Source organism: Rhineura floridana, chromosome 1 (genome assembly GCF_030035675.1).
Source record: "Rhineura floridana isolate rRhiFlo1 chromosome 1, rRhiFlo1.hap2, whole genome shotgun sequence".
NCBI lineage: Eukaryota > Metazoa > Chordata > Lepidosauria > Squamata > Rhineuridae > Rhineura > Rhineura floridana.
Window position 1 is genome coordinate 243,185,843 of NC_084480.1, and position 27,541 is coordinate 243,213,383.

Below are 27,541 nucleotides of genomic sequence, written 5' to 3' on the forward strand. Positions count from 1 at the left end.
CAGGGGCAAACTCACCCCATTAAGTATCAGGTCAAAATCACCCAACCTTCCCTTGTCCCCCACTAGTAATACCTCGGTCTTATCGGGGTTCAGCTTCAGCCTGTTCTCTCCCATCCATCCACTTACGGACTCCAGGCACTTGGACAAGGTATCCACAGCCAACTCTGGTGAAGATTTAAATGAGAGATAGAGCTGCGTGTCATCCGCATATTGGTGACACTGCAGCCCAAAACTCCTGATGATGGCTCCCAGCGGTTTCATATAAATGTTAAATAGCATGGGAGAGAGGATAGAACCCTGTGGCACACCACAGTTGAGGGGCCAAGGATCTGAAACCTCATCCCCCAACACTACCCGTTGATATCTACCGGAGAGATAGGAACGGAACCACTGTAAAACAGTGCCTCCTATTCCCAATCCCTCCAGGCGACTCAACAGGATACCGTGGTCGACGGTATCGAAAGCCGCTGAGAGGTCCAGGAGGACGAGGAAGGTAATAATTTCATAATAACACGAGACCATGCATCAGTTTAAGGTGGGATTCAAGTATTGTGCAAGAGGCTGAAGAACACAGCCCTCTGAAGCAGAACATAGTCTGGCAGCCAATTATTAGAGAACACTGCCAGAAAATTCACCAATTAAACAATCTAATGTTAAAATCTAAAGCCGAGTGAGTGAATATATAACTATTAAACCATGCTTGCAATATGAACAGTAGCTCTGGGGCTTTGTGTTGTAAATATTGTGAAATGATTTTGCGTTTTTTGGTAATCTCATAATTAGAATAGCCCCAAAAGGTTCCTTTTTAATTCTCTAGCACAATACATGAACTTGTATTATTAAATATCTTAAGGGTACAATATTCAAGAAAATTAATTAAATGCCGTTTAAAAGAAGGTAGAATGGAATCAGTGTGATGCCTACCACATTTATCCAAGCAGTGAGACATTCTAGGGTGCAGTGTTTATTCAAGTTGAGTTTCCTTTGGAAGGAGGTCACTGAGGCATCGGTATTACGTAATATTTGTTTTTATTTATAAATATACGCTTTGACAGTTTCTCTTAACACAGGGACTAGGATTACAATATCCTTAGCTAGGTGGTGGGGGAAAGAGAAAGTCTGCCCCATTCTCTTATGATTTTTCCAATTCAGTACATTCTTTTCAAATGGTTCTATTATCAAAAAGCAATTGGATAACTTAGCTTTAACTTTAGCTCCCATAACAACATACTGCCTGTATTTGCCTAGCAAAAGAATATGCCAGGCCAGACTTGTTCAAAACTCAAAGCATTATTTTTGTTGGGGTTGTATGGTGAGTGGTAGATAGCGTAGGTTCAACATTTATTTGTTATTTTGGATTTAAATGGTGAAGTGTAGGAATATTAATATGGGTAGGATAGGTAGGATTTTAAGTGTTTAAAGAACAACCAGTAGCTAAAGTGAAAGACCTAGAGACAATTAATGAAACAACATGCTTATGAACCCAAAGTGAACTTGTGCTTTTAAATGTTTTGTTTCACACACACACCCCTCATCATTTAGCTATGCTAAGGCTGGAATCAGATACATATTATCTATAGTGGCAGTAAGTACCTAAAGAAAGTAAACTATCAGGTTACAGGGGCTCAACTCATAACTGTGAGCTTTAAAGAGACAAAGTGTCGCAGAGAAGTTTGAGGCTTACCTGGTTACCTGAGCTATTATAGCAATAGGGCTAGGAGGAATATAAAGGAATCCCTATGAATCGACTTGAAGGCAGTCCATTTCCATTTCATCACACATTTGCTATACTTGGTGGTGGTGCATAAGCAGTAAACAGTATCCCTCTCTGCTAACAAATAGTGGGTTAGCAAAGTGAGGGATCATGACAGCCTTGCCTAAGGGCCCCTGCAAAATCCTAGTCTATTCATAATTCTCCATAGGACCCTCAGTCATTTTGCTCAATTATTTTGTCAAGGAGAAGGGAAAAATGTATTGTTTATTTATTTATTTATTTTATTTATTTATTTCATTTTTAAACCGCCCATAGCGAATAGCTCTCTGGGCGGTGAACAAAACAAGATTAAAATACAATATTACAATAAAATTACAATAAAATCAGCAACAAGTTAAACGAAAAACATTAAATGAAACACACTGAACATTAAAATGCCTGGGAGTATAGCCAGGTCTTAACCTGGCACCTAAAAGAAAGTACCGAAGGCGCCAGGCGTATCTCCTCAGGTAGGCTGTTCCACAGTTTGGGGGCCACCACAGAAAAGGCCCTAGATCTAATAACAATCCTCCGGGCATCCTGACCATACATAACTCTTACTGCCCCATATAGATAATTCCCCCCTCATGCATGGCATTAAGAGTATTTTCAATTAATTAATTATATTTTAAAACAGGCAGACTTTGAAGCAAAAATCCTGAGATAACAACTTGAGTACATATGGGAAATGTGCAATGCAACTATTAGCACCAGGGCAAGAGACGAGCTAAAATGAACAGAAAAGTTACAGGGGCTGCAGGTGCAGACAAGTTTCTTCCAAGCTGGAACTCTGAAATCCAAACAGAAGTGCATGAGAGAGGCTCATTCTAATATATTGTGATTAAACTAAAAGGAATCTTTACTTGTCAGTTTCATCAATAATTTGAATAAAGGTTTTTTATTTGGCCTGGAGGATTTCCCAGCTAGTGATTTAGCTACTGGGAATGAAAGATGGTTTGCATTTTTTGTTTTTGAAAACATATTTGAAGAAGTTATTGCCGCATGCTTGTGCATAAAGCTGAAATGTATTTGCATACAGATTGGACAAGTTACACTACATGTTCCTAGAGAAATTCTATTTATGTCATTATTTCTTCTCTAAATTAGCACTGACAAAAACATATAATGTTTACAAAGAAAAAGAAAACTATCCTATATTTTCACAATTACTAATTGGGACAACTAAAGAGAGATAGGCATTGGATGCTCATTAAAAATTCTGAAAACAGTGTGAATGTATAATTATCATGATTGTTATTTATTTCATTTATGAATTGCTTCCCCTGAGGCATCCTGAAGTGATTTACAATATCATAGACACACCCACCCCTACACAGTGTAAATATAACAGTTACATTTATTTATTTTATTATTTAATTTATATCCCACACTTCCTCCCAGTAGTATATAAAAACAGTTAAAACAATTGTATATAAAAATAATTGAAAAAAACCTAGAATCCCTGCCTTCATCAGCTGCTAACATACAAATGCTGTTACCAAGGTGGCAGTTATAGAGCTTTGAGAATGGAATGCTCAGAGGGGCTTCATTTGCAGAAGCTAAGTAGTGGTGGTACTGTCCTCCAGGTTCAGGCCATGTGGTGCCAATGTGTCCAGAGAGTATATCCAAAAGTTCTCCCTTTTTGTCAGTGCTGCTGGATCTGCTGGCATCTCTATCACTGTTATGGAAAAGTCCAACAGGCTGTGACCCTCGATGTTAAAATGCTGTGCAAATGGTTGCTCCACTTTTTTTGTCAAGATTGCCAACTTGTGGTTCCTGAAGAGCGTGCATAGGTCAGTTGTGGTCTTTCCTACATATTGGATGTGACATCCTGGTCTTTTGCACTCAATGATGTAAACTATATTGCAGGACCTGCAGGTGATGTTCTGTTTGATGTAATATGTCCTGCCTGTCCTAGTGCTTGTAAAAGTGGCTGTCTCCCTGAGGTACACACAGGTGATACAGCATTTGGAGTGACAAGGATGAGACCCTGGATTGGTGATAGGTGGCTTAAGCACAGCTCTCACCAACAGTCTGTGCAAATTAGGAGGTTGGCGAAATGCTACAACAGGAGGCCTGCTGATGGCTCTAGCAAGATGTTCAGAGTTTGCCAGCAATGGGTAGCTCTCCCTGATTCCTCGGTGATAGTTAGGAGATGCTGGATGGAAATCTATCACAAATGGAATCTGTTGCTCTCTGCTCTTTGACACCTCAGTATGATGGAGGAGGTTTTCTTTGGACAGAATGGAGGCTCGGTGGATGTTGCAATTGATAATATGTGGAGAATATCCTCTTAGAAGAAGGTGTTCTTTAAGTTCACTGATCCTTCTCTGGTATTTATCTTCAGTGTTGCAAATAAGTTTGATTCTCAGAGCTAAGCTATACACAATGTTCTTCTTTATATGCCTAGGATGGCAGGATTTCCAGTTTAAATAGGTGTGGGCATCAGTGGGTTTACTGTAGAGATCAGTGGCTATTTTGTTGTTTTCAATGGTAAGAAGGACATCCAGAAAAGGGATGTGCGGATTGTCATTTGTACTATTAAATGTAAACTTAATAGATGGATGGATAGAGTTGATGTAATTTTTAAATTGTTCCAAACTCTCTTTACCATTCGTCCAGACCATAAAGATGTCGTCAATGTATCGCCACCATATAAGTGGTTTGTTGAGTGCCTTTTTGAGGATCTCCTGTTCCAGTTTACCCATAAAGAGATTCGCATATGATGGAACCATGCGAGTCCCCATACCTGTGCCTTGTAGTTGCAGGTAGTGTTCTTCATTGAATGTAAAGTTGTTACAAGTCAGGACTAGCATAGCTAAAGTTGTGAGAACCTCTGTTGGAGGATTGCTCATATCTCTGGTGTTAAGGAACTCATTTAAAGCCTGAATCCCATCATTATGTGGTATATTGGTGTAAAGAGATGTGACATCTAAAGTAGCTAGTATAGTATTGTTGTGGAATTGATACTGCTTGTTTAAAGACTCAGTTTTAAGCAAGAAGTCCTTGGTGTCTTTGATATATGATGGGAGGTTTTGCACCATGTTTTGTAAATTTAAGTCTGTGTACAGAGAAATCCTTTCAGTAGCTGTGTTGTTACCTGAGACAATTGGGCGACCAGGATTGTTGGCTTTGTGGATTTTAGGCAGCATGTAAAACCTTCCAGGGGTGGAATTTGGATTAACAAGGAGACCAGCAGTTTCCTCTTTAAGAAGTTTCCTACTTGTAAGGTTTTGTATAGATGTAATGATACGAGTATTGAGATCTGTGGTGATGTCTTTGTCAAGAAATCTATATGTTGTTTCATCCTTTAGTTGTCTTTGATGTTCTGGTTGCCAGGCCTAGCCTCCAAGAGGTCTTCTGTATCTTTAAAAGTTGTGGAGGGGGGAGGGAGAATTCCACCTTGTGGTTTTTCCCATTACAGAGTTGCAAGAACACCTGCACTTGGCTGACCTTCTCTTCTCCTAAAGATACAGGATCAGTCTCAGGCAACCTTAAATGGGAGGGAGTTCCAAAAGGTAGCTGCTGCAATACTAAAGGCCCACTTCTGACATTGTGCAGAATGGACCTCCTGATAGCATGGTATGTGCAGGATCTCCTCTCCTACTGAATGCAGTGATCAGTTGGGAATGTAAGGGATGAGGTCATCTTTTACGATCTATGTAGCCCTATTCAGTTGTTACTCACATGAAGGTATAAAGGGGTTGTGGGGCCCACACCTTTAGCCCCACCCTCATTGTTCTGTTACTTTCATGGCTCCTTCTTGCTTCCCACATGTTCATGGCAAATGTCTGCCATGGGGAGCCTGTTGTACTTGTGCCAGCTCCACTGCATGATGTAGAAACCTGCACTAAACTAAATAGGTAGCCTTCATGTGGTGTAGTGGTTAGTGGGTTGGACTACGACCTGGGAGACCAGGGTTCAAATCCCCACACAGCCATGAAGCTCACTGAGTGACCTTGGGCCAGTCACTGCCTCTCAGCCTCAGAGGAAGGCAATGGTAAATCCCCTCTGAATACCGCTTACCATGAAAACCCTATTCATAGGGTCGCCATAAGTCAGAATTGACGAAGGCAGTCCATTTCCATGTTCATGATTGCAGCAGGCTCCCTGCTGCAGACTTTGTCCTGATGCTGCACCTTCATATGAGTAATGACTGAATAGGGCATAATAACGTAGTATGTCACACCAATAGATGGTGCTGTACTAAGCTATATTACAGCTTAATGACTGTTCTGTATATTGCCATATTGATGCTCTATCCACAGAGCAGAGTTCAAGTGCATTTTAAAGTATATATGCTACTTCACTGACTTGTGATGTTTTAATCTTTCCCAAAGCCATTAAATAAAAGAAAGATTAATGACAGAATTAGTAGACTTTTACATACAAATTATCTGCAAGGAAACCAATGCATAAAGAGTACAAAGGCCAACAGTATCTATCTAAGTGTAATGCCAAATAGATTCTTACATGCTTAGAGGAGAAAGATGCCTCCATGCTATTCTGTTAATTACATGCAGAGTTTCAATAAGATTTTTTCTCCTTATCACCTTTTCACAGATTAACACATGACACAAATGTGCTTCTTCCCTTGTCCTTTCCCTACTCTCAAGAGCAGAAAATAGAAGGTTTAAAGGGAGCAAGTAGTCTACCAGCAAAAAATAGGTATTCTGGGCTTTAATACAAATCAGGATTTGCACAAATCATATTGCAGTACTCCATTCCTGTCCTGACTCAGTGCCTCTATCTCTTCCCTTTTCCTGGTGTTGCTATGGTGATGATTGAAAATATGTTGTTTCAACTTCATTACTGACAAGAGTATGGGATATGTAGCCTAAGTTTTAAGATTTACAGGAAGCCATGACTCACTGTGAAGTCACTGAGGAGCAAGTTTTTGCTTTTTTCCTGAGATCCAGCATCTTCAAGACAGGAAAGAGGAAACCAGTTTGTTTTGCCATATATCTTTTACTTTATTACTATTAGTAGTGGTTGCTGGGTCATCAGTCACACATGCCCTCCTGCATCTAAGTCTTAATGCTGGTACATGAAGTTTCAATAGAACAATGGACTACCAGCCCCTTCTATACCCAATTGGCTGTGCCTCCTTCCTAGGTGCTGGCCAATCAGAATGATGCATAAGTCATTCCTGAATGACTTGCACAGGAAGCTCCTTAAATGGACCTTCTTGTCTGCCACTGCCTAGTAGCTTCAGTGATTGCTTGGCAGGCAGCCCATCAAGATAAACACCCACAGATCACAGGTCAAAGGCTTGCCCATATTTGGTGCTTCACATTCCTTATATGGGGCTTCCTGTTTGGCACTGCCCAGTAAGCCCCCCTCCTCCTGACAGTGTCTGTGACTCTAGCCCCTCCCAGACTATTCTAATTAGACTGCCTTTAGCCACTCCCCTTATGACATCATGTGACATCATCCATTCTTATACAAAATTAACTCTTTACAGGATACAGCTTTAAAGCTTCTACTTCTTACCACGGTGTATGCCCATTTCATATAAAAGCATATTATTAAGCAGTTTCAGACCCTTATTTAAGCTCCAGATAGGGCATTAAAGGGACAATTGCTGGATCCCCCTTATCTCCAGGAGATACAATTTCATTTGACATTCCACAGTTTGAAATTAAGCATGCTATTAGTTTCCTTCCTTGTTTGAAATCTGAAACAGGATGTTTTCATAGCTCTGTTGCAAATTTTTCAGATTAAAGCAAAGTGCTTTCCCAATGTGTGTGGGAGATGCCAAAAACAGAGTTGCCTTTAAAGTTATGCTGATATCTTGGGTGAACTGGGAAAGCTGTAAAAACTGTATACATCTAAAAGTATCTGACTTCTATTTCAGTGTTATTCAGAATGATATCTAAAATTCTAACTGCAGAGACAGAACATTCTTCTTCAGTCTTTTTTTTGCTTCATTTTTTTCAGATCGTATGAGTCACTGTGTTAAAAAAAAAAAAAGTGCCAGTACTGCAACTCCATGGAGTATTCATCTAGGCAAGAGGCTAGCCAATGTGATGCCCTCCAGATGGTGTTGGATTACAACTCCCATCAGCCCCATGGCCAATGATCAGTAATGATGGGAGTTGTAGTTCACAACATATGGAGGACACTGTGTTGGCTACTCCTGGACAAGGACACCTAGCACAGATATTCACACAAACTGTTAATGTATCAGACCAGAACACTGAAAATCCAGGTTTGTGGCTAAGATCCTATCACCTTCTCTAGGTTTTGTCCAATCTGTTTAAGAATTGTATGTAGGTTCATTTAAATGTTGTGAGAGAAGTTCATGAAACATTTAAGCTATCCATGAATGTTTATCCAATTGACAGTGATTGACTTGTAATATAAATCCTGGCTCCTTATATTTGTAATATTATTCTATGTTAGTGCATCTCTTGACAGGACAAAAGATCATCTTTTACGTCAAGTAAGGCTTCCCATTATTTCATGACAATATGAAATGTCATAATTTTGTTTTAATCTGGTGAAGCAATTGGGGTGCTGGCAGAAAGAGAAACAAGCATGGCATTTACTCAATGCCAGGCTTTTGGATTGGCTGCTGGCATTTTCCTCATCTTCAGCACCTGTAGTTATTTTTGCAACATTACACATCAGTGCAGTTCCAGCTTGATCTGTTGAACTGGCTTTAGCTACAAACAATAGTATGGATGGTGGATTCTGCTGTCGTTATTAAAACCACATCCAATGAATGATGAGCAAGGCAGAATCATTCAGTTCCACTGTACTTGTCAAGCAAATATCTAGCTATGGGGGGGCAGGAACAGACACGTTACTGTATTGTTGTAGCACATTCTGGATGACTGCAGCACAGTGGAGGCTGGTCTATTATGCCACCCCATCAACTTGCTTTTTTACTTACAAACAGTCAGAGGTGGTTTTTCCTGTCACTGGCTCTGGTTCCACCTACTACTGTTGATCTCTGTGCCTTCCACCCTACCAGTCCCAATGGGCACCAACCACTACTTCTGCAATATATTCCATAAAGATATCCCACCAAATTAGTGGCAGGAAGCACTGGCATAGCAGTTCACATTGGTTGCAACTCTCACTTCTAGGATACTGTATGCTTGCTGATGCTGTTCTAGCTTATTGACCACTTCCTGCGAGACCTTTATCTGAAGGGCATTAATGGCACTTTGGGATTTAATCTTGAGTGCAATGAAGGTGATTATAAGTCTTTTAAGCAAAAGGGAGATGGTGTTAGGGCTACGATAGTTACTGTTTCCTAACTGAGAATGCAAGCTCAGTTTGGGACAGAGTTATCCATCTGATATAAGGATCAATTGCTCAAATATCCTATACATACACACACATCTCACAGCTGACACAACATTGTTCCAAAACAAAGCATTTCTCCATTAAGTTGCTAGGCTTTCTAACTCTTCCTGACATTCTTGCTGACTTATTGAATATCCTATTTTGTAAAAAGGCAAAACACGTGGCATTATCCATTCACAGGTTACAGTTTCCTCACTCACTAATGCTAGAGTTATGTTTTAAAGAAAGCATGCTGTAAGACTGATTATCTTCCAAGTCTTATGACTGTGTCTTGTAAATGCATGCACTTCTTTTAGAAGGTTTTGGCTAGCATTATATACAACCATTCTCTTCAGAGTTTTGTAATAGCCTAAATGTCATGGAAGCAATCTTGTCGTTTGTCATGATAATGTAATATAACCAACATTACCTTATGGGGATGAAGATAAAATAGGCCTTTATATGATTACATCATATGATGATAAATGCTAACAATTTGTGTTCATTATGAAAGCAGCATTCCAAGGAAAACATCACTATAAAATTTGCCATTGCCCCCTCTTGCCAAGAAATTTAAATATATTACAAGGTTAGAAATCAACAAGCAAGCTCAAGCAACAGTATGGCTAGAGGAAATTAGAATTTGTGAATAAAAGCCCACATTCATTTAACTGAAAAACTTCCAATTAGAACAAAAAAAAGGGTAAGAGTAAAATATTGGCACAATTACTGTAGGGCAGCTATCTTCTATTTCTTTTAATGACAACTGCGTGATCAAACTCATTTAAAGTGTAGAACTGAGAAGGTAAAGGCTTCTTTTGGTTGCTCTCTACATTCATGGCAACAGTAGCTTTGCAATACATCATTTGATCTAAATGGCCAGGGAGACCGCCCCAGCCCCACCAGTAGATTGCAGCCTAACCCACAGATTAGTTATTCACAAGTGGGACCTGCAACAAAATGCTGAAGAGCTACAGTTTAGGATTCCAGTCATTCAGTCATGACCTTTTCTAGAATATTCTATTCCACTCCCCTCCTCCGCTTTCCTACAAAACCCAGTGGTCAGCATTCTGTACCTATTGAGCATGCTCAGTCATGAGTCAACTAGTCTGGAGTTTTATTTTTCCTGTTCTTAGGATTCCCCCCAAAATATTCTTTTCTACTTCTGCAAACCTTCTAAATGCCATTTTTAAAAAACCTGAAAAAATCTGAAAATGATGTGGGCTAAAAATATTAACATGTTCTAATTCAGAAGCAGCCAATATGGTGGCCTCCAGATGTTGTGCATTCCATTTCCCATAATCCCTGACCATTGGTCATGCTGTCTGGTACTGATGGGAGCTGTAGTCCAAAACAACTGGACAGCACCACTTTGGCTATGCCTAGTCTAGTTACTCTGAACAGAGGAAATTATTGCCATGAAATGTTGTTAAAGGCTATTGAATAATTTGATATGAAAAATCTATTAGGTGAATCTATGGAGATTTAAACATTTAACTGACAGTGCAATCCTATGCATGTCTACTCAGAAGAATGTCTCATTGAGTTCAATACTGAGAGAAAAACAGCCACTAAATGGTTAATGTATCAGCAACAGAAAACTCAGTTTTTCTTTTATCTTTCTTGTTTGCTTCTGTTTTATTCAGAAATGCTGATGATACTAAGTAAGTTTACAGTTTACAGCCGTATCCTCAATGTGCTGATACAAAATTTACTTTTCAGCAATTAAAGAAGTGCAATTCTGATATTTTTGTCCATTCAAGGGAAAGTATTCACACAAATAAGGAACAGATTACTCAAGGTAGCTGGGATAAGTTTCATTACTATATTTGTATCTCAGTTGCAATCCTGTTATAAATAGGTTACTATGATATTGAGATCAGGCATATTGTATAGCCATATGACAGAAGGAGAGCACATTGGTGTTGTCAGTTCTAACTATGTTTCACTCCTTGGTCATAATATAACTATCCCACAACAGAGGTTAGGGCAGGCACAGTTAATAGTTACTAGACATTTTATAACACTAGAACAAGATTGCTGTCAGGCACTGCCTTCTCCTGTATAGACCACTGTGACATTTCCGTATGTTTGTGGGATTCCACCTCCTGATTCCCCACACCTGGATCAATAAACACAGAATCTAATTGGCTTATTGACCAGTACTATTGGTGAGGCCCATGGGCTATTAAGACTATCTGATAACATCCAACTGCAACATCTCCTGAATCTCCCACCTTATAGCTGCAAGCACCTTCCCATTCACTTTATATGCAGCTGTTTGTATGGGAGAATGATTCCCATTGTTAATGACATGACTTATAAGGTTGGTCCTCCCAGGTGTAGAACTGAAAAGGTGTGAAAATTGTTGCAGGATTTCAAGAATGACATTTTGGGCCTCCTTAGGTGTATCTTTCACCCACTTAATTGGATCAAGGTCTCCACCCTCTTTGCTAAATAAATCTTGCTTTGTCCTATAATCATGGTAAAATTGTTGGATGGTATACAGGAGCCTCTCTGCTATAATATGGGTTCAGCATGTCAACATGTACCACTTTTTGCTTGCCACCTTCCACTTTTGAAACTATATAGGTGGTAAGGTCATATTTATCTCTTAGCACATATGGCCCCTCCCATCCAGCTTCCAACTTATTATGTTTCCTAGGCTAGAAGACCATAACTTTGTCTCCAATCTCAAAACCTCTAGTCCTGGCTTTTTTTTTTCCCCCAATTAATTTTTATTCAAATTTTCAAAACCAAAACAATACAAAAAAAACACAAATCAATAACTAATACAATAAAAAAAAGAAAAGAAGAGAAAAAATATATAAAAATATTGACTTCCAATTTGTCATAGTTCAGCTATAAATCTATAATATATAACAAACCTCTTAATAGATTATAAAATCACCTTCCTCCAGCGGTTATCTTAATTGGTTTCAAATCTCATTAACATCATATCATTTTAATCTTCTACAAAAAGTCAAAGAGAAGTTTCCAATCCTTGAGATATATATCAATCAATTTCCCCCCCTAAATAAACATGTCAATTAATCCAACTCATCAAGTCTACTAAGTCCAGTAATTTCAAATCGCTCTTCTGTCTTTATCCATATTAGGTCCATCTTCCATCTTCCATCTCCACGCATCCAAAAATCTTGCTGTCATAGTCATATAATAAAAGTCTGATAGGAATTTCCTCCATCACAGATATTTTCTTGCCATGAATTCCGAACATATCACGGAAGTATTGCTGCAAAGCCGCATCTCTGTTCCTCTTTTCCACATGATACACTAGTACATCTCTTGAAGATTTTTCCATTGACACAAAACAGGGATTAATTCTGTTAACTTTCTCCATTTCAAATTCCATCAAATCCTTCCAGTCCAGGAATTTTTTTGAACCGATAATATCTTTATCTCCAATCTCTTCAATTCCTTCAGGGACAGCGCTGAATTCCAAACTATAATATTTGTCTCCAGGATCCATCAGAGCCAGGAAATCCAAATCTTTTTTCATGTCCATAATTAAGCCAGTCTCCATAGTTTGAACCTTGCCTTTAATTTCTCTTTCATCCTTTTTTTGTTTTCCAGATCTATCTTTATTCTCCTTTCTCATAGAATCCTGAGTTTCTTTCAGCTCCTGTCTCATTTCGTGAAATTCAATTCTCCACGCTTGTCTATTATTTCTCAGTTCTTGTTTTATTGAGTTAATCCCATTCATTATTTTCTGAAACATGTCTAGAGATAAAGTCCCTTCTTGTACATCCATGATCTTCTTAATTGTCATTCTTAAAGCCAAAGGAACAAAACTCCTTCAATTTTCAATGTCCCAAACAAAGAGCAGCTTATTTCTTTAACCAGTTACAAAGGAGTTAATCTTTCCAACCAACTAACGTCACACGCTAGACAGCCCTTATCTCTTATCTGCCCGGAAGTGTAAGAACGGCTTTAATTCACAGCGTCGAAATAGCTAGTAGCAGAGAGAATGAGCAGATTCATCAAAAAAAAAGTAGATCAGGAAAAATAATCCCAGCCATACATCAAAAAGATTTCTTATCTCTCCCAATCAGAAATCTCTCGTAATCTTGTAATCTTTAGAATGCTATTTTACATGTCAGCTTTTTGCAATAAAAAAAAGATAAGCTATTTATATTTTCTTCCCCCTTAGTTCCGTGAATAAAAAAAGGAAAGTCTTACCTCACCTAGGTTATCTCAATTGCTGTTACTTTGACAAATCTCTTTAGCTATATAGATAAGAAAATGACGAATGTAGACAGGAGGATATTTGCCTGTTAATCCGTATAAAAAAAAACGGGTCACTTATCCAGCTGAGCTAGCATAAAAATCCTCGCTCCGTCTGAGCTGCTGGAAGACAGACAATTCTGACGAATTCCAGACTCCAACAATCAAAACAAAGCTATGTGGGAGATCTCACGTTTCTTCTTTAACCGGAAGAAATTATTCCCAGTCAGAAAAGAGCCTTCTGACTGAATTTAAACTGAATAAGTTTCATCCAAGACGGAGCTCGTCTCAGAGGCTGCACAGGCGTAGGGATCCTCCTGGGAAGTCTAGTCCTGGCTTTTTGATCATACCACTGTTTTTCCTTTTGTTGTGCTGTGGCCAAATTTGCATGAGCCAGTTCCATTGTCTCCTTCAACCTTTGTTGAAGTTCCATAATATATTGTACTTCTGTCACTTTCTCCTCAGAAACTACACCTTCTCATTAGACCTTCTCATAAGGTCTAAAGGTTTCTCCCCCTTCTCCCAAACATCAATTCAAAGGGTGAAAAACCAGTTGAATCCTGGGGCACATCGCAATAAGCAAATAAGATACAAGGTAGTATTTTGTCTTAATCATATGAATGTTCTGCTACATATGATTTAATCATGTTTTTCAGAGTACCACTGTATTTTTCACCAAGGCCATTTGTTTGGGGATGATATGCTGTAGATGTGAGGTGCTTTATGCTACAACACTTCCACAAACATTTAATTACATCTGACAGGAATGCAGCTGCTCTATCAGATATTAGTTCATGGGGAAACCCTAAACATGAGAATATTTTTAATAGGGCCTCTGCCACTGTCATAGCATCAATGTTTCTGAGAGCTTCAGCATCTGGGAAACGAGTTGCAAAATCAACCACCGTAATCACAAATCTTTTTCCACCCTGAGTAGGTTTTGTGAAAGGACCTACTATCTCCATAGCTACCCTATAAAAGGTTTGCCAATTAAGGGCAATGGCTGTGAGGGAGCTACACCCCTGCTCATCACTCAAAGTAATGCATTTAAACTCTCTATCTCCTTGATCTGAGGATGCAGAAGACACCTAGGCAATTCTGTCAAAAGACTGGGTCTCTCCCTGGTTGCTAGGCAACAGATCCAATGGTGGATTTGCTTCTGTTACACTATTACAGGCCTCATTTTCCTCAGCCAACTCAGGAGCTTTCTCCTCCCCCCCTTTCTAGATTCTGGTGACAATGTATGCCTATCTCTTATGAGACTTTATGTCTTTGCCCAGAATAAAAGATTCACTTTGCTCATTGTTAACCCCTACCTCATATTCTCCCTCAAAACCTCTCCAATTGACTGTAACTCTGGCCAAAGATATTTGAACACGGTCTGGCCTTATACATTTTATGGTAATGGTTCTCCTGGAATGTGCAGAGCTTGGAAGCTTAATTTTAAAAAGTAATAAATTACAGTTACAGTTACATTGCCGAAAAAAGTAGCAATTACCGTTACAATTACAATTGCTCTGAAAGTAACTGATTACTTTTTTAAAAAAGTAATCACTACAATTACATTTCAGTTACTTTTTACAAAAAAACCCTACAAGGTTCTGGCCTTGGCTGCTGCTGTGAGAGCGAGCGTCTCCTCCGGTGGAGGAAAAGGTCAACGGAACTCTAATGGTTAATGGACCAAAGGGGTAGGGTGGTCCTTAGACTCCGAAACATTTCCGGTTCCCAAACGAGAGCAGCAATGCGGAAGGGTGCTGGTCCAAAGAAACACAAGGAGGGGGGATGAAAGAGGTTCCAGCCTCCAAATGAGGACCGGAAGGCTGCATGTCTTCCACTGCTTTTCTGAGTCTCTAGTTGTTGCACCTCCCTGTTCCGGCCTGGTCAGTTTCCTTCACAAAGAAGGTGGGGAAAGCAGGGATGGAGGAGGGGGGGAATAAACTTCCAGGCTCCACCCCTTTTAAGAACCTGAGGGCTTCTCTGTGCAATCAACTCCAATCCAATGTCATGCAAAACAGAGCCCAAACTCCATTGCCTGGTTTTCTTGCAACCTCCAGATTTTTTGGGGGGGGGCTGTCCTGGTGCAGAGTAAGCCACCTTGCATGCGGTGGGTGGGAACAGCGGCTGCACTTTGGGATGCCAAAGAGGGTTGGACTTGATGGCCTTATAGGCCCTTCCAACTCTACTATTCTATGATTCTATGCCCGCCAACTTGGATGGCTTTCAAAGCGGGTTGCACATGTTTCTAGAAGCTCAATGGCTGCTGACCACGATCGCTCTGTTGCTCCCTCCGCTGTCGGAGGCAGGAAATGTCTCTGAATACCAGTTGCTGGGAATGTCATTTGGGGGTGAGTGTTGCTGTTGCCCTGGAGGACTGCTTTCAGGCTTCCCAGTGGGGCCTCTGGTTGGCTACTGAGGGCACGATGCTGGGCTCTTGGCCTGACCCAGCAGCCAGGCTCCTCTGATGTTATGAGAGGGGTTGGTCTAGGGCTGGCACCAGACTTTTGGGGGGCTGTGAGCCCAGGGCCAGTAATGGCCCACACAAACACCTGCCTCCAACAAGGCCAAGGCCTGCCCTTTCTCTGCCCCTGCTTTGACATCGAGGCTGCTCACCACCTTCCACGCCCTGGATACACTTCAGCAGTGGACAGGTGGTGGCTCTTTTGAATGGGGGCTCACCATTTGGGGAACGAAACAAAGCTCATTAGAAGAGCACCTCCTTGGATGCAGAAGGGCCCAGGTTCGATCACCGACATTTCTGGGAAAGACCCCCTGCCTGAAATCTTGGAGAGCTGCTGCCAATCAGGGCAGACAATACTGAACTAGATGAACCAATGATCCTCAGTCTAAAGCAGCTTCCTGCATTTCAAGGTTTCTGTTGTTATGTGCCTTCAAGTCGATTATGACTTATGGCAACCCTATGAATAAGCAACCTCCAGTAACATCTGTTGTAAACCGCCCTGTTCAGATCTTGTAAGTTCAAATCTGTGGCTTCCTTTATGGAATCAATCCATCTCTTCTTTGTTCTTCCTCTTTTTCTACTCCCTTCTGTTTTTCCCAGCATTATTGTCTTTTCTAGTGAATCATGTCTTCTCATTATGTGTCCAAAGTATGATAAGGTCAGTTTCATCATTTTAGCTTCTAGTGATAGTTCTGGTTTAATTTGTTCTAACACCCAATTATTTGACTTTTTCACATTCCATGGTATGTGCAAAGTTCTCCAACACCACATTTCAAATAAGCTGATTTTTCTCTTATCCATTTTTCTCACTGTTCAACTTTCACATCCATACATAGAGATTGGGAATACCATGGTCTGAATGATCCTGACTTTAGTGTTCAGTGATACATATTTGCATGTGAGTTCTCTAATAGCTGCCCTCCCCAGTCCTAGCCTAATTTCTTGACTATTGTCTCCATTTTGGTTAATGACTGTGCCAAAGTATTGATAATCCTTGACAAGTTCAGTGCCCTCATTGTCAACTTTAAAGTAGGGAAGGGCTAAGCTGGGGTTGAGGGAGGGGGGATTTGCTGCTCCCCCCACCTTGCAATCCTGTGCATGTTTACTCAGAAGTAAATCCCACCCTGTTGAATGGGACTTACCCGCTAGGACTGGCGTCAGTTTTGCCGAGACAGCACCTCGGCATTGCACTTGCACTTTTTGCCCACTCACTTCTCCCTGCGTCCCATCACATCTGTGGTTCCCACTGGCCCTCAGAATTATCCCCAGGCCAGCAGAACAGTGAGTGCTTTTCTACCCTATATCTCAGTGGTAGGCTGAGCATGTGCTTTGCATGCAGAAGGTCCTGGGTTCAATCTGTTGCATGTCCTTGTGAAAGGGAAAAAATGTTCTAGGTTGTTTGTGTGACGATCCCACAGCTGGCTCTGTGTGTGTGTGTGTGTGTGTGTGTGTGCTATTACATTCAGTGATATACGGGAATTACAATTTACGAGTAACATTAGTACAAAAAACATTACTAAGGATTCTGTATGGTCTGGTACGGGAGGAGGTCCATGGGGGTGACACCATGAGTTACTGCACCGGGTGACCCCAACCCTAGTGACACCACTGCACTGAGCTACTATCAGAGATGCAAGTGAAAAAATATTTTACTGCAATTCCTGCCAGAAAGACAATGAGACTATCGTTGTCTCCCCCACCCAATATTTATTCAATTTTAATTTTAGGGCCAGTCTAGATGTGCACTTAAATGCTTAGCAGGTAGCCATGTATCTTGTTTTTCCTTAACTAAAAAGGCTTATCTCTTCATTCCACCACTGAGCTAGGAATGGGGATTGCCCCCCCCATGGTGCTATAACCCTTAGAAAGAAGTCCCTATTTGCACCTAGCTGTGTGGGTGGTAGGGATGGGGGAGAATATCTGACAAAATTAAACCTGGTACCAGATCCCGACTGAGTTCGTAGTTCACTATCCCTTCGGAGCAGCACCTTTCTCTTGCGGTGGGCTACGGCTGTAATTGGCACAGATTTTGTGGCCACAACTGCAATCAGCAAGAATCCCCCCCTGAAATCCTCCCCCTAATTTATGTAATTTTTTTCGTAATTATTTTTTCAGAATATTTTACCCCTCCACCAAAAAACCACATGGAACCCTGTGATCATTCACGTACGCGACCTAAAAATTATGCAGTGTTTTTCTCAGACACCAAAAAACTAAGTGGAATGCTGTCATTTACATAAGTATCTATGAAAACAATTATGTAATTTTTGCAACCCCGAAAAAAACCCTGTGGATCAAATCATGTGCAAACACATGCAGTAAATTGAATTGGCAAGTGCCAGAGAAAGCGGGAACCAAAAAAGGACAGACCAGTAAAGAAATGACCGACTTTCAAAATGCATGCGGATTGGCGCCATGCAGCAAACCCCATCCCTACTGGGTGAGGGCAATCTCCATTCTGAACCGAGGGTGAGTGAAGAGATATACCACTCCTTCTGCTGCCTTCACAATAAGTATCAGGCTCTCCTCACCCTGTAACTAGTTAAGGAAAAACAAGTTATATAACTGCCTGGTATGTATTTTGAGTGTGTGTTTGGTTCTCTAAAGCAGTTTTGTGTTACACATATAAGAAACCCTATTTCCCCCCCTCCTCCAAACAGTTTTATAAAGTAGGGTGGGATAAAAGCAAACAAGCCCTTGATGCCTGACCAGGGACTTGAGCTAAGCCTCTCCAGCCGGGTTGTATTCAAAATAGCATTAAATTATGGTCCTATCAGTGCAAGGATTTTTCTTATGGAACAGGACTTTCCCCTCTGCTTCTCCCTCCCAACACCCCTAAATCTGTTCTCGGGGTTCTACTAACCCTCCAGAGCAGATATGGGGAGGGTACGGAGGGAGGAAAGAAGCAAAAGTCCCATTGTGAAAGTGGAAATCCTTGTGCTGATGGGATGCCTTGGTTGGATGCTGCCCTCTATCTGTAAAGTCATTCCAAATCTCTGCTTAGACTTCAGTCAGGAACAAGGGATGGAGATTGATGTTGAACCAGCTCCTACCTAATCATCAGGCTCAGGCTGGCCACTGTATTGCTTTTGCTTTTGTCAGATCTTGTGTGATGGATGTGAGAAAGAAAAAAAAAACGTGAAAGACAGGGCTGGGGAACCTGTCACCCTCCAGATGTTATTTGGTTTCCAACTCCTATCAGCCCCAGCCAGCACAGACAATGGTAAGTAGGGATGTAGTTCTGTACCTCTTTGTCTTTTGATCTGAATTGTTACTCAAACTCGGTCCATTGCGGTTCACATTTCATTAAATTTGTATGGTCTCAGCCCAGTATGGCAATTTGTGAACATAACGTTATTGTTTTCAATTCTCCTGATGGTGGTGTGATCACCTCTTATACAATGGATATTGTTATATTCCTATATTTTTCGCTATTTCATAGAATCATAGAATAGTAGAGTTGGAAGGATCCTATAAGGCCATCAAGTCCAAACCTCTGTTCCACGCAGGAAGCCAGGTTAAAGCATACATGACAGGTGGCTGTCCAGCTGCCTCTTGAATGCCTCCTCCTAGGTAACTAGTTCCTCCCTAGGTAATTAGTTTCATTGTTGTACCACTCTAAAAGTTAGGACTTTCCCCCCCTGATGTTCAGCTGAAATCTGACTTCCTATAACTTGAGCCCATTATTCTGTGTCCTGCACTCTGGAATGACTGAGAAGAGATCCTGGCCCTTCTCTGTGACAACCTTTGAAGAGTGCTATAATATCGTCCCTCAGTCTTCTCTTTTCAAGGCTAAACATGCCCAGTTCTTTCAGTTTCTCCTCATAGGGCTTTGTTTCCAGTACCTTGATCATCCTTGTTGCCCTCCTCCGAACCAGTATTTATAGTACTACTACTGTTATTGATTGTCCTTCATCAAGTAGCCATCTATCCCCAGGAGCATTGTCTGTCTTGGTGATGTCACATGAATGATGTGGCCCTCCCCCCCCATATTTTTTGCAATTTAATGAGGTTTGTGCATGCCACTGAAGACAGTGCTTTGCTTTACTATTTAGCTATTTTTAAAGTTTATTGACTCCTCAATCCTCAATTGTGCTGATGGCCCTAACTGTTTTTTTAAAAACAATGTTTTGTGATACTGCAAAAGGTGCATTATGTAGCCACGCCACGTATTATGCTGAAATGATATTGCAACCCATTTGGACTCACTTTTGCTTCTAGTTCCAGCACTGTTAATTCAGCCTCACTCCCTGTACTGGAGCTATAGCAGCAACTGCCACAATCATGATTGGCACTGCTATACCATGCTGGGTGCAGACATTGCTGTACAGGTTGTACACGGTCAGGGTATAGCGGGTGAAGGAAGAGTCAGGAATAATACTGACAGTAACTCACTAGAATTTAAGAATCATTATAATGAGCCCATCTCCCCAGCACTAGCATAAATTTAACACCATGTCAAATCATTATGGTAAGGGTACTGGTAGCTGTTTAAAGGCGTGTGTGATAGTTGTGCATAGCTCCACTTGCCTTACAATAAGATATCACATCTGGTGTTATAGATAACCCTCAGCAGCTAAAGCCAGGCAGGATTATGGCATGATCCAAGAGTATTGTAGCAATCTTTCTGAAACTAGGTAGCACTGGGCCTGGTTTGTCAGTGCCTGGGAACTTTATGAATATCCTGCCCAGAGTGCGAGACACGAGAAGGTGGCGAGACTGGAATTAATTCTTCTTTTATTAGAGTAACGGTTACATCAAAGGCAGTGCGCTTCATAGACTTAACTATGCTAACTCAGTACTATCCCTAACTAAGCTAGCTAGACATACTTTGCAGCGTGTGAAGAAAGTTGACTCAGCACCCCAATCAGGGGGGCACCGCCTTAAGTAGGGAAGGTCTTCACCTGTAATCTCTGACTCCTCTGAAGTTCCACCTTCTGACCGACCTGCTTCTTGTGGCGTCTCGCGTGGGGTGAGGGGGAGGGCGAGCCTCCACCAGCTCATCTGACAGTACAGGCTCGATAGGTGCTGGCTTGGCTTCAGGAGGCGGGGAAGCATTTGAAGTGCTAGGCGGGTGTCCCGAGGAGGTGAAGTTGGCGCACATGACAAGTCATCTCCCAGAGGCTCTGTTGGGGCATCTGTAGGTGGAGCAAGGTCTGCTTTGACAGGAGAGCTGTCCGTGGGAACTGGCAGACTGTCAACTACACCCCCTCCCTCATTGTCCTCGAAAGCCTCATCTGCCTCTGATTCCTCTTCCTGCTCTAACTGGGGAAGCTGGGGCTCGACTGCCTCCCCTCCCTGATCCTCCTGGGAGAGCTGGAGCTCAACAATGAGTGATACTTTCATGAACAGATTTCATGGAATAATAAAAACATAGAAATAAATTCAAATGTTTTCAGAGTCTCTTCAACAAATGTTAGCCCTGAAGGTTAAGATCATAGATAAAGTAAACTCAAGGTTAAAATTTTACTTTAGGAGTGAGGAACCTGTGGTCTTCCAGATGTTGTTTAACTCTAACTCCCATCACTCCCATGGTCAATGATCAGGTATGATGGAAGCTGCCATCTGGAGGGCCACAGGTTTCCTGTGTCTACTCCATTACCTTCTGGCATAATTTTCACTTTGACCTGTTAGTTTCCAATGTGGGGGCATTTATAAACGGGTTGTCTGCTATGTGCATTTTGAGATGGTACAGTCATATTGAGGATTGTACCTTGAAATATTTGAATCTATCATAATTCTAACATTAGATTTGCTACTGGTAGAAAATAATAATAAAAATGTTGCTTTGGATTCTTTATTTGATGTTTATTATTTCTATTGTCTAAAAATGTGTCTCAAGAGTTTGGAGGAATGAAGAAGGAAGTATTTACAGCCACTGCAGTTCAAGTAAATACCATAGCACTCACTTCACTGCAATGAGAGAAGGTTAATGGCAACATCAAGATTTCTCCTTTCACATTGGTTGAAAAAAGAATGAATTTTCCCTGCAGTAGCTGGGGGGGGGGAAGAAAAGAAAAAGAAAGGTTATGATAGATCCTGATAGCTTGGCCAAGAGGACCCTGCCTCATGGGAGAATAAAAGTCTGCACATGAGGCTATGCCCAAACCACAAGACTATGAATGGAACACTGAAAATTGGAAGTGCACACCAAGAGGTTTAATGAGGATCAAGCACCCCCATCTCTTGATATATTCAAGTATGCATTGGAGACCTTAGCATCATATCATGAAGGTGATGAAATAGAGAAACACACTAAGAAAAGACAGACTACAGCTGGGGTCACTAACATGCTGCCTGGAATCACAGTGGTGCCCTTCAGATCTTTCCCTGATGTCCATGAAGAAGCTAGAATCAAGGACGCCTGCTGAATCTCTACTGCAAAAGTATTCCACAGCATGGGACTGGTGACACTAAATGCTTTTATTCTACTTGAAGCCAGTTGGGCTTCTGAAACACAGAGGACAACTAACAGCATTTCATCAGATTATCTCAGTGACTGAGCTCAAGGTATGTTGGACCCAAGTTGTTCAGGGCTTTGTATGTTAATATGCAGAGCTTGGAAATGTTACTTTTTTTGAACTACAACTCCCATCAGCCCCAGCCAGCATGGCCACTGGATTGGGCTGTTGGGAGTTGTAGTTCAAAAAAGTAACTTTTCCAAGCTCTGTTAATATGGAAAGTTGCTCATAAGACTGGCAGTTTTGGAAATGTCACAAGTTTTTCTAAGATGTCTAGATATCCAAACTGATTGTAGCTTATGATGTGCTTTTTCTGACACCAGCTCTTGGACTAACAGGTTTTCTACAACAATTTGATACATTCTGCAGATGTGCAGATTTTATTTGCAGTAACAGCACTGAAAACTTTGCAGCTACCCTAAATGCACCAGGTCTTTGAATACAGTTTCACATCACATGTTCAGTACCAACTAGCCCCTTCATCATCCTTGGTCCAGCAAAAAGGTGGTGGTGGTAGCCAGAATTACCAGAACCTGATCATGTGCTGTGCTTGGTGCCCTACCTCATAAGGTTACAATGAAAGGAAACGCAATAAAAGACTATGAAGTATCGTAGTTTTGCATTTTGCTACATAAATGAGAAATTGCAAGAGTTGCATCAAATCTGTGGGGTTTTTTTGGCAAAACATAAGCATTCCTCCCACACTGAACTGGCCTGTATAATACTCTCTAATTTCCAGGCCCCAATATCTACAACTGTGTCCTTGGTTGTAAAACGGAATTCCTTTCAAATCAAGAATTTAAGTTACTGCACTTAGAAAGAATGTCATGTAGAGACACGTGGCAAGGCTTTTACATATAATGCAGGAGTTGCCAACCTTTTTGGACCAGAGGACACATTTCAAATTTTGAGAGAGTGCTTGAGGCATAGTCACAAAATGGCTGCCACAGGGGACATGGCATAACACAAAATGGCTGCCCTGGGGCGTGGCATAACACAAAATTAGAGTGTAGTCATGGTGAAGCTTTTCTCATAATTGTATTTCCATACTAGAAAAGGCTTGGCCTGTTGAATTTCTGCCTGCCATACAGCTATTAACGGCAAAAGAATCCTGTTTTTCCCTAATGTCAACCCTAAACCAAAGCCTAGCCTGCCATCCTGTATCCGCTTATCTGGAAGTATGCCCCATTAAAAACAAATAGACTTACTTCTGAGTAGATATGTATACCATTGTACAGTAAATTAACTATACAGTGAATTGTTAAAGAGTCCTTGTTCTTCAGCTCCTGAAAAGCAAGAGATATGCCTAAGCCTCTTTGCAAAACATTTGCCTTTGGGGGGGTATTATTTAACATTCACCCACACTTATTGTGTAGTAGTATTTGCAGAAAATAATTTCTAGGCAGTAACTGAACTCAGGCAAGCCCAGCACAGGAAAGATGCATCCTAGCTGCTAGGGAAAAGGGAAGGGTAAACTATGGAGGTTCCAAGGACTATGGCAAAAAAGGACAGACACAGGAAAAATGCTCTAATAGGGCAAACAGCAGTTCTGATCAATCTTATCAATCACAGCTGACTTCACTCATTGGCTAATATCACTGACAGTGGGAACATCCAGGCTAGCTCATTTCACAGAAATCACTTAGAAGGGTACCTGTACATTTTGCTCTATAACCTTTTTTCTAGAAGGGCTAGAAACTTGCTTTTTAAAAATGAAAGCAAAGATTCTGTGCTACTTGCTGGAGGCACCACTGAAAATCATTGTGGGTGCCATGGTGCCCATGGGCAACATGTTGGTGATCCCTGATATAGTGGCTTGGATTTGGGGGTCTTTCTTGATCAGTTCTGGGGGAGATTTATTGTGCTTTGGAGAAAATCTCCTGATTCTTGTTGTGGGCTACCACCTGTGAATGGATTGCTGTGTGGATGTAGCTGAAAAAAGTATGCACATGGTAGTGATTTTTTGATTGTCTCGCCTTTAATACATCCAACTGATTGGTTCGGGTTTGTTAATGAGACCATAAATGAAGTTCTCTTCTCTTCCTTCCCACAATCAAAATAATGGATGGTAGAAAAATGAGAGGAAGAATTCAGAGCTAAGCTATTTGTATATCGGAAAGTCTGGCTGATACTTTTAATTCTAACCCTGAGGTCACTGATGTCTGAATTATAATATGAGGCTGTAGGGGGGGAAATCAGGTAACATAATGGGTAATTGTAGATGCTGAATATCCTGAAGTCCTCATTATTTTTTATTCTCCCTGATTGTAATGTTAGATTTCTTATTACATAGCTTGGCTGAATCTTTAAATCTGAAGAAAATCATTTCTTGCTTTAATGCTATACTTCTAAAAGAAGAAAAAAATAAATTGGAAAGTCCTGAACTTACTCTTTTAAACAACGAGGGAGGCGGCTAATGTTGCTCCTGTTCTTGACTCTTTAGATTGTCAATGAGAAAAACTTACATACTGTTCAGATCTGTTGCAACTGTTAATTAAGGGCTTTTCAGTTTGATGAACTCCCTAAAATTCAGAGGGCTTCTCATTAGCTATCTGTTATAACTAAGGATGCATCCTTGTTACAGCTTGAGAGCAAAAATAAATGTGATTTTTCATACTTCATGATGATGATATACCATCATTCCCTCTCATGGCAAATGTGAGAGCCCTTAGCAACCCAGTAGGGTATTGAAAGGGGACCATGCATATAGCAGGCATTTCTGCATATTCAGGAGACTCCTTGCATATGCAGGGAAAAAAACCATTGTTTTGTAAAACAAAAAGATCAAACCCCTCCCAATGAGTGCTGCTCATGAGCGAGTCTTCCTGTAGGGATCTTTAGAATGTTAGTTAACATAATGTTACTGACAGTTGATCTGAAAATAGGTAGAACTGTTGTAGACGGCAACAGAAAGGAGAGCTGTAGACTGAAACATACCATTTTCAGAGATCCAGGAGGGAAATGATATGACAGGCAATAATCCATAGGAAATATTTTTTTAAAAATCATACAAACAGAAAAAAGGGAGAACGCAAAATTATAAAATCAGCAAAGATCAAAAGTACAAGAAAATAAGCTACCAGTAGTTTTTAAAAAATCATATATAATTGTCCAAGTTCAGAGAAAAGCAGTTGCTTAAAGTTAGAAATGAAACAATAGGAACTTAAGCAGAAATGAAAATTATGAATGCAAGTGCAAAAATAGAAATATGTTGAGGGGGGAAATGGTTGACAGCAGTACCTTTGCGGAAGAGTAGGAAGAACTAGCTATGTAGAAAATGCATAGAGTAAATTCCATGCATGGAAGCTAAATTCCATGCTAGCTTTCCCACCCCACTGCGTTTGGAAGCTTTATAAGAAGTAGCTGCAGCTGCAGGAGTGGGACTTTGTGTAAGATCATGAGGGGGGGGGTCCAGCTTCCCACACCACTGCCTTTGGAAGCCTTATAAGAAGCTACTGTAGGAGTGGGACTCTGAAGTGAGAGACACACTTACTGTTATGGCAGTTCCAATGCATCTCTACCTCTCTTTTCTCAAAATGTGGGCAAACAATGCTAGTCAAACTCAGCCCCTTTTTATTTTAAAACCTTGTCAGATCAGCTCCAGTGTTTTGTTTGATTTTAAATTCGGCTTCAGGGAGATTTCGCAACTGATTGGTAGATCATAGGGTTGCCATATTCCAGTTCCACAAATCCGGGAAGGCTAATTTGCATATTATGCAAATTATTTCCATATTATTTGCATATTATGCAAGTATTTGCATATTAATATTTGGATTGTCCAGTTGTTTTGTTTTTGTGCCTAGGAATTACCACCAAAAACTTGGGAAAGATGTGAGAAATCTTTTTTTTAAAGCAACATTTTCAGCCTTAAATGCCTAGACTCTAGTTTCCAACACTATGGAGTATTTATTGATTGATTAAGAGGATTTATATCCTGCCCTTCTGCTGTTAAAAACAGAGCTCAGCACAGCTTACAAATATAATAAAAACAATAAAAAGACACAATCAATATAAAAACATAATAAAAACACAAAATAGCAACCAACATAAAGTAAGTCAGGGCAGCAGTACTGTTAACCATATACGATATATTTCAAAGATTTGGTGGGTGGAGAAAAACAAGAAGCCAAAATGTTAGGAAAAGGAGTCTTTCACACCACATGTTCAGTTCTAAATACTGTTGCAGCAAGTTTTACAAGTTCCTCCAGTATTCCACTGGTGCAGGCACTCAGACATTCAAAGTATCTGTATGTTTCTTAGGTTTTATAAAAGCAGAGCTTTGCTTAACTCAAAATTTCTTCTCCCTTTGATCAACCACATCTACACAGGTTCCACCTCCCTACTCAAAATGAAACTGGGCCTGGAAGTGTGCAACAACCCCACACATACCTTGCTAATTAGATTACCAATGCCAGGATGTCGGTCTTATTGCTACTATCCTGCTCCCCCCCCCCCCCCGGGCATCATGAAGGACCCAGTCCTGGGCTCAGAAAGAAAATAAATATCTGGTCCTCTCCAAATTATTGATAAGTCTCTTGTTTTAATTGAAATAATAATTATAAATTCTTGCTCTTATCACTAATGGGAGTTAATTATCTTGCATATGCTGCTGTTGCTTCTATGGCTGTAACGGAGTGAGGTTAAAGATAAGTGAAATGCAAATAGGAAAAAAACAACACAAAAGGCAGTATCACTTTCCTAAATGTAATACCATACCAACCACAACAAGATTCCTATGAGTAAGGCAGAAAACTCAGCATCCCACAACCAGTCAGGATTCATAACCAAAAACCCAAACTAAAAAAATCCTAGCAGTCAGCCAAGGTCACAGAAATCCCCATGCAGCACAACCTGACCTGGGGACTGCAGTTAATGCAGAATGCTGCAGCACAATTGCTGACATGAGTGAGATCCTATCAGCACATAATACCTCTGCTCTGAAATCTGCATTGGTTGCTGATTTGCTACCAGGCCAAGTTCAAGCTGTGCTTTCCATGTTATGGGTGCCACATAGTACTTGTTCTGCTCTTGTAAGAAATCAGTCCTGTTAAGTGGCAGCACCTACACTTTGGAACTCCTTGCCTATTGACATTAGGCAGACACCTCTTTTCAGCACCTGCTAAAATCAGTTTTCTTGAGGCAAGCCTCCCCAGGCATGTGGAAGCTATTGTGTTTTTAAATCTGTTTTTAACTCATTGTTCGTTTTATTATTTTGAATGTTTTTAAGTATCTGTCCTTAACGCTTTTGCCAATAATGTTATTGTTTTAATTCTTTCTGTAAACCACTTTGAGATTTTTTTACAATAAAGTGATATATAAATGTTGTAA

The 27,541-nt window shown here is 40.7% G+C and overlaps 1 long non-coding RNA gene across 1 annotated transcript in view; it reads left to right on the forward strand.

The window, feature by feature from the left end:
• LOC133370639 (uncharacterized) overlaps positions 1–22,254 on the forward strand; it is a 42,071-nt gene extending 19,817 nt beyond the window's left edge. The window contains exons 2-3 of the long non-coding RNA XR_009759181.1: positions 18,855–18,975; positions 21,595–22,254. This is a non-coding gene — a long non-coding RNA (uncharacterized LOC133370639). The remainder of the gene's footprint in view (positions 1–18,854; positions 18,976–21,594) is intronic.
• The last annotated feature ends 5,287 nt before the right edge of the window (positions 22,255–27,541 follow it).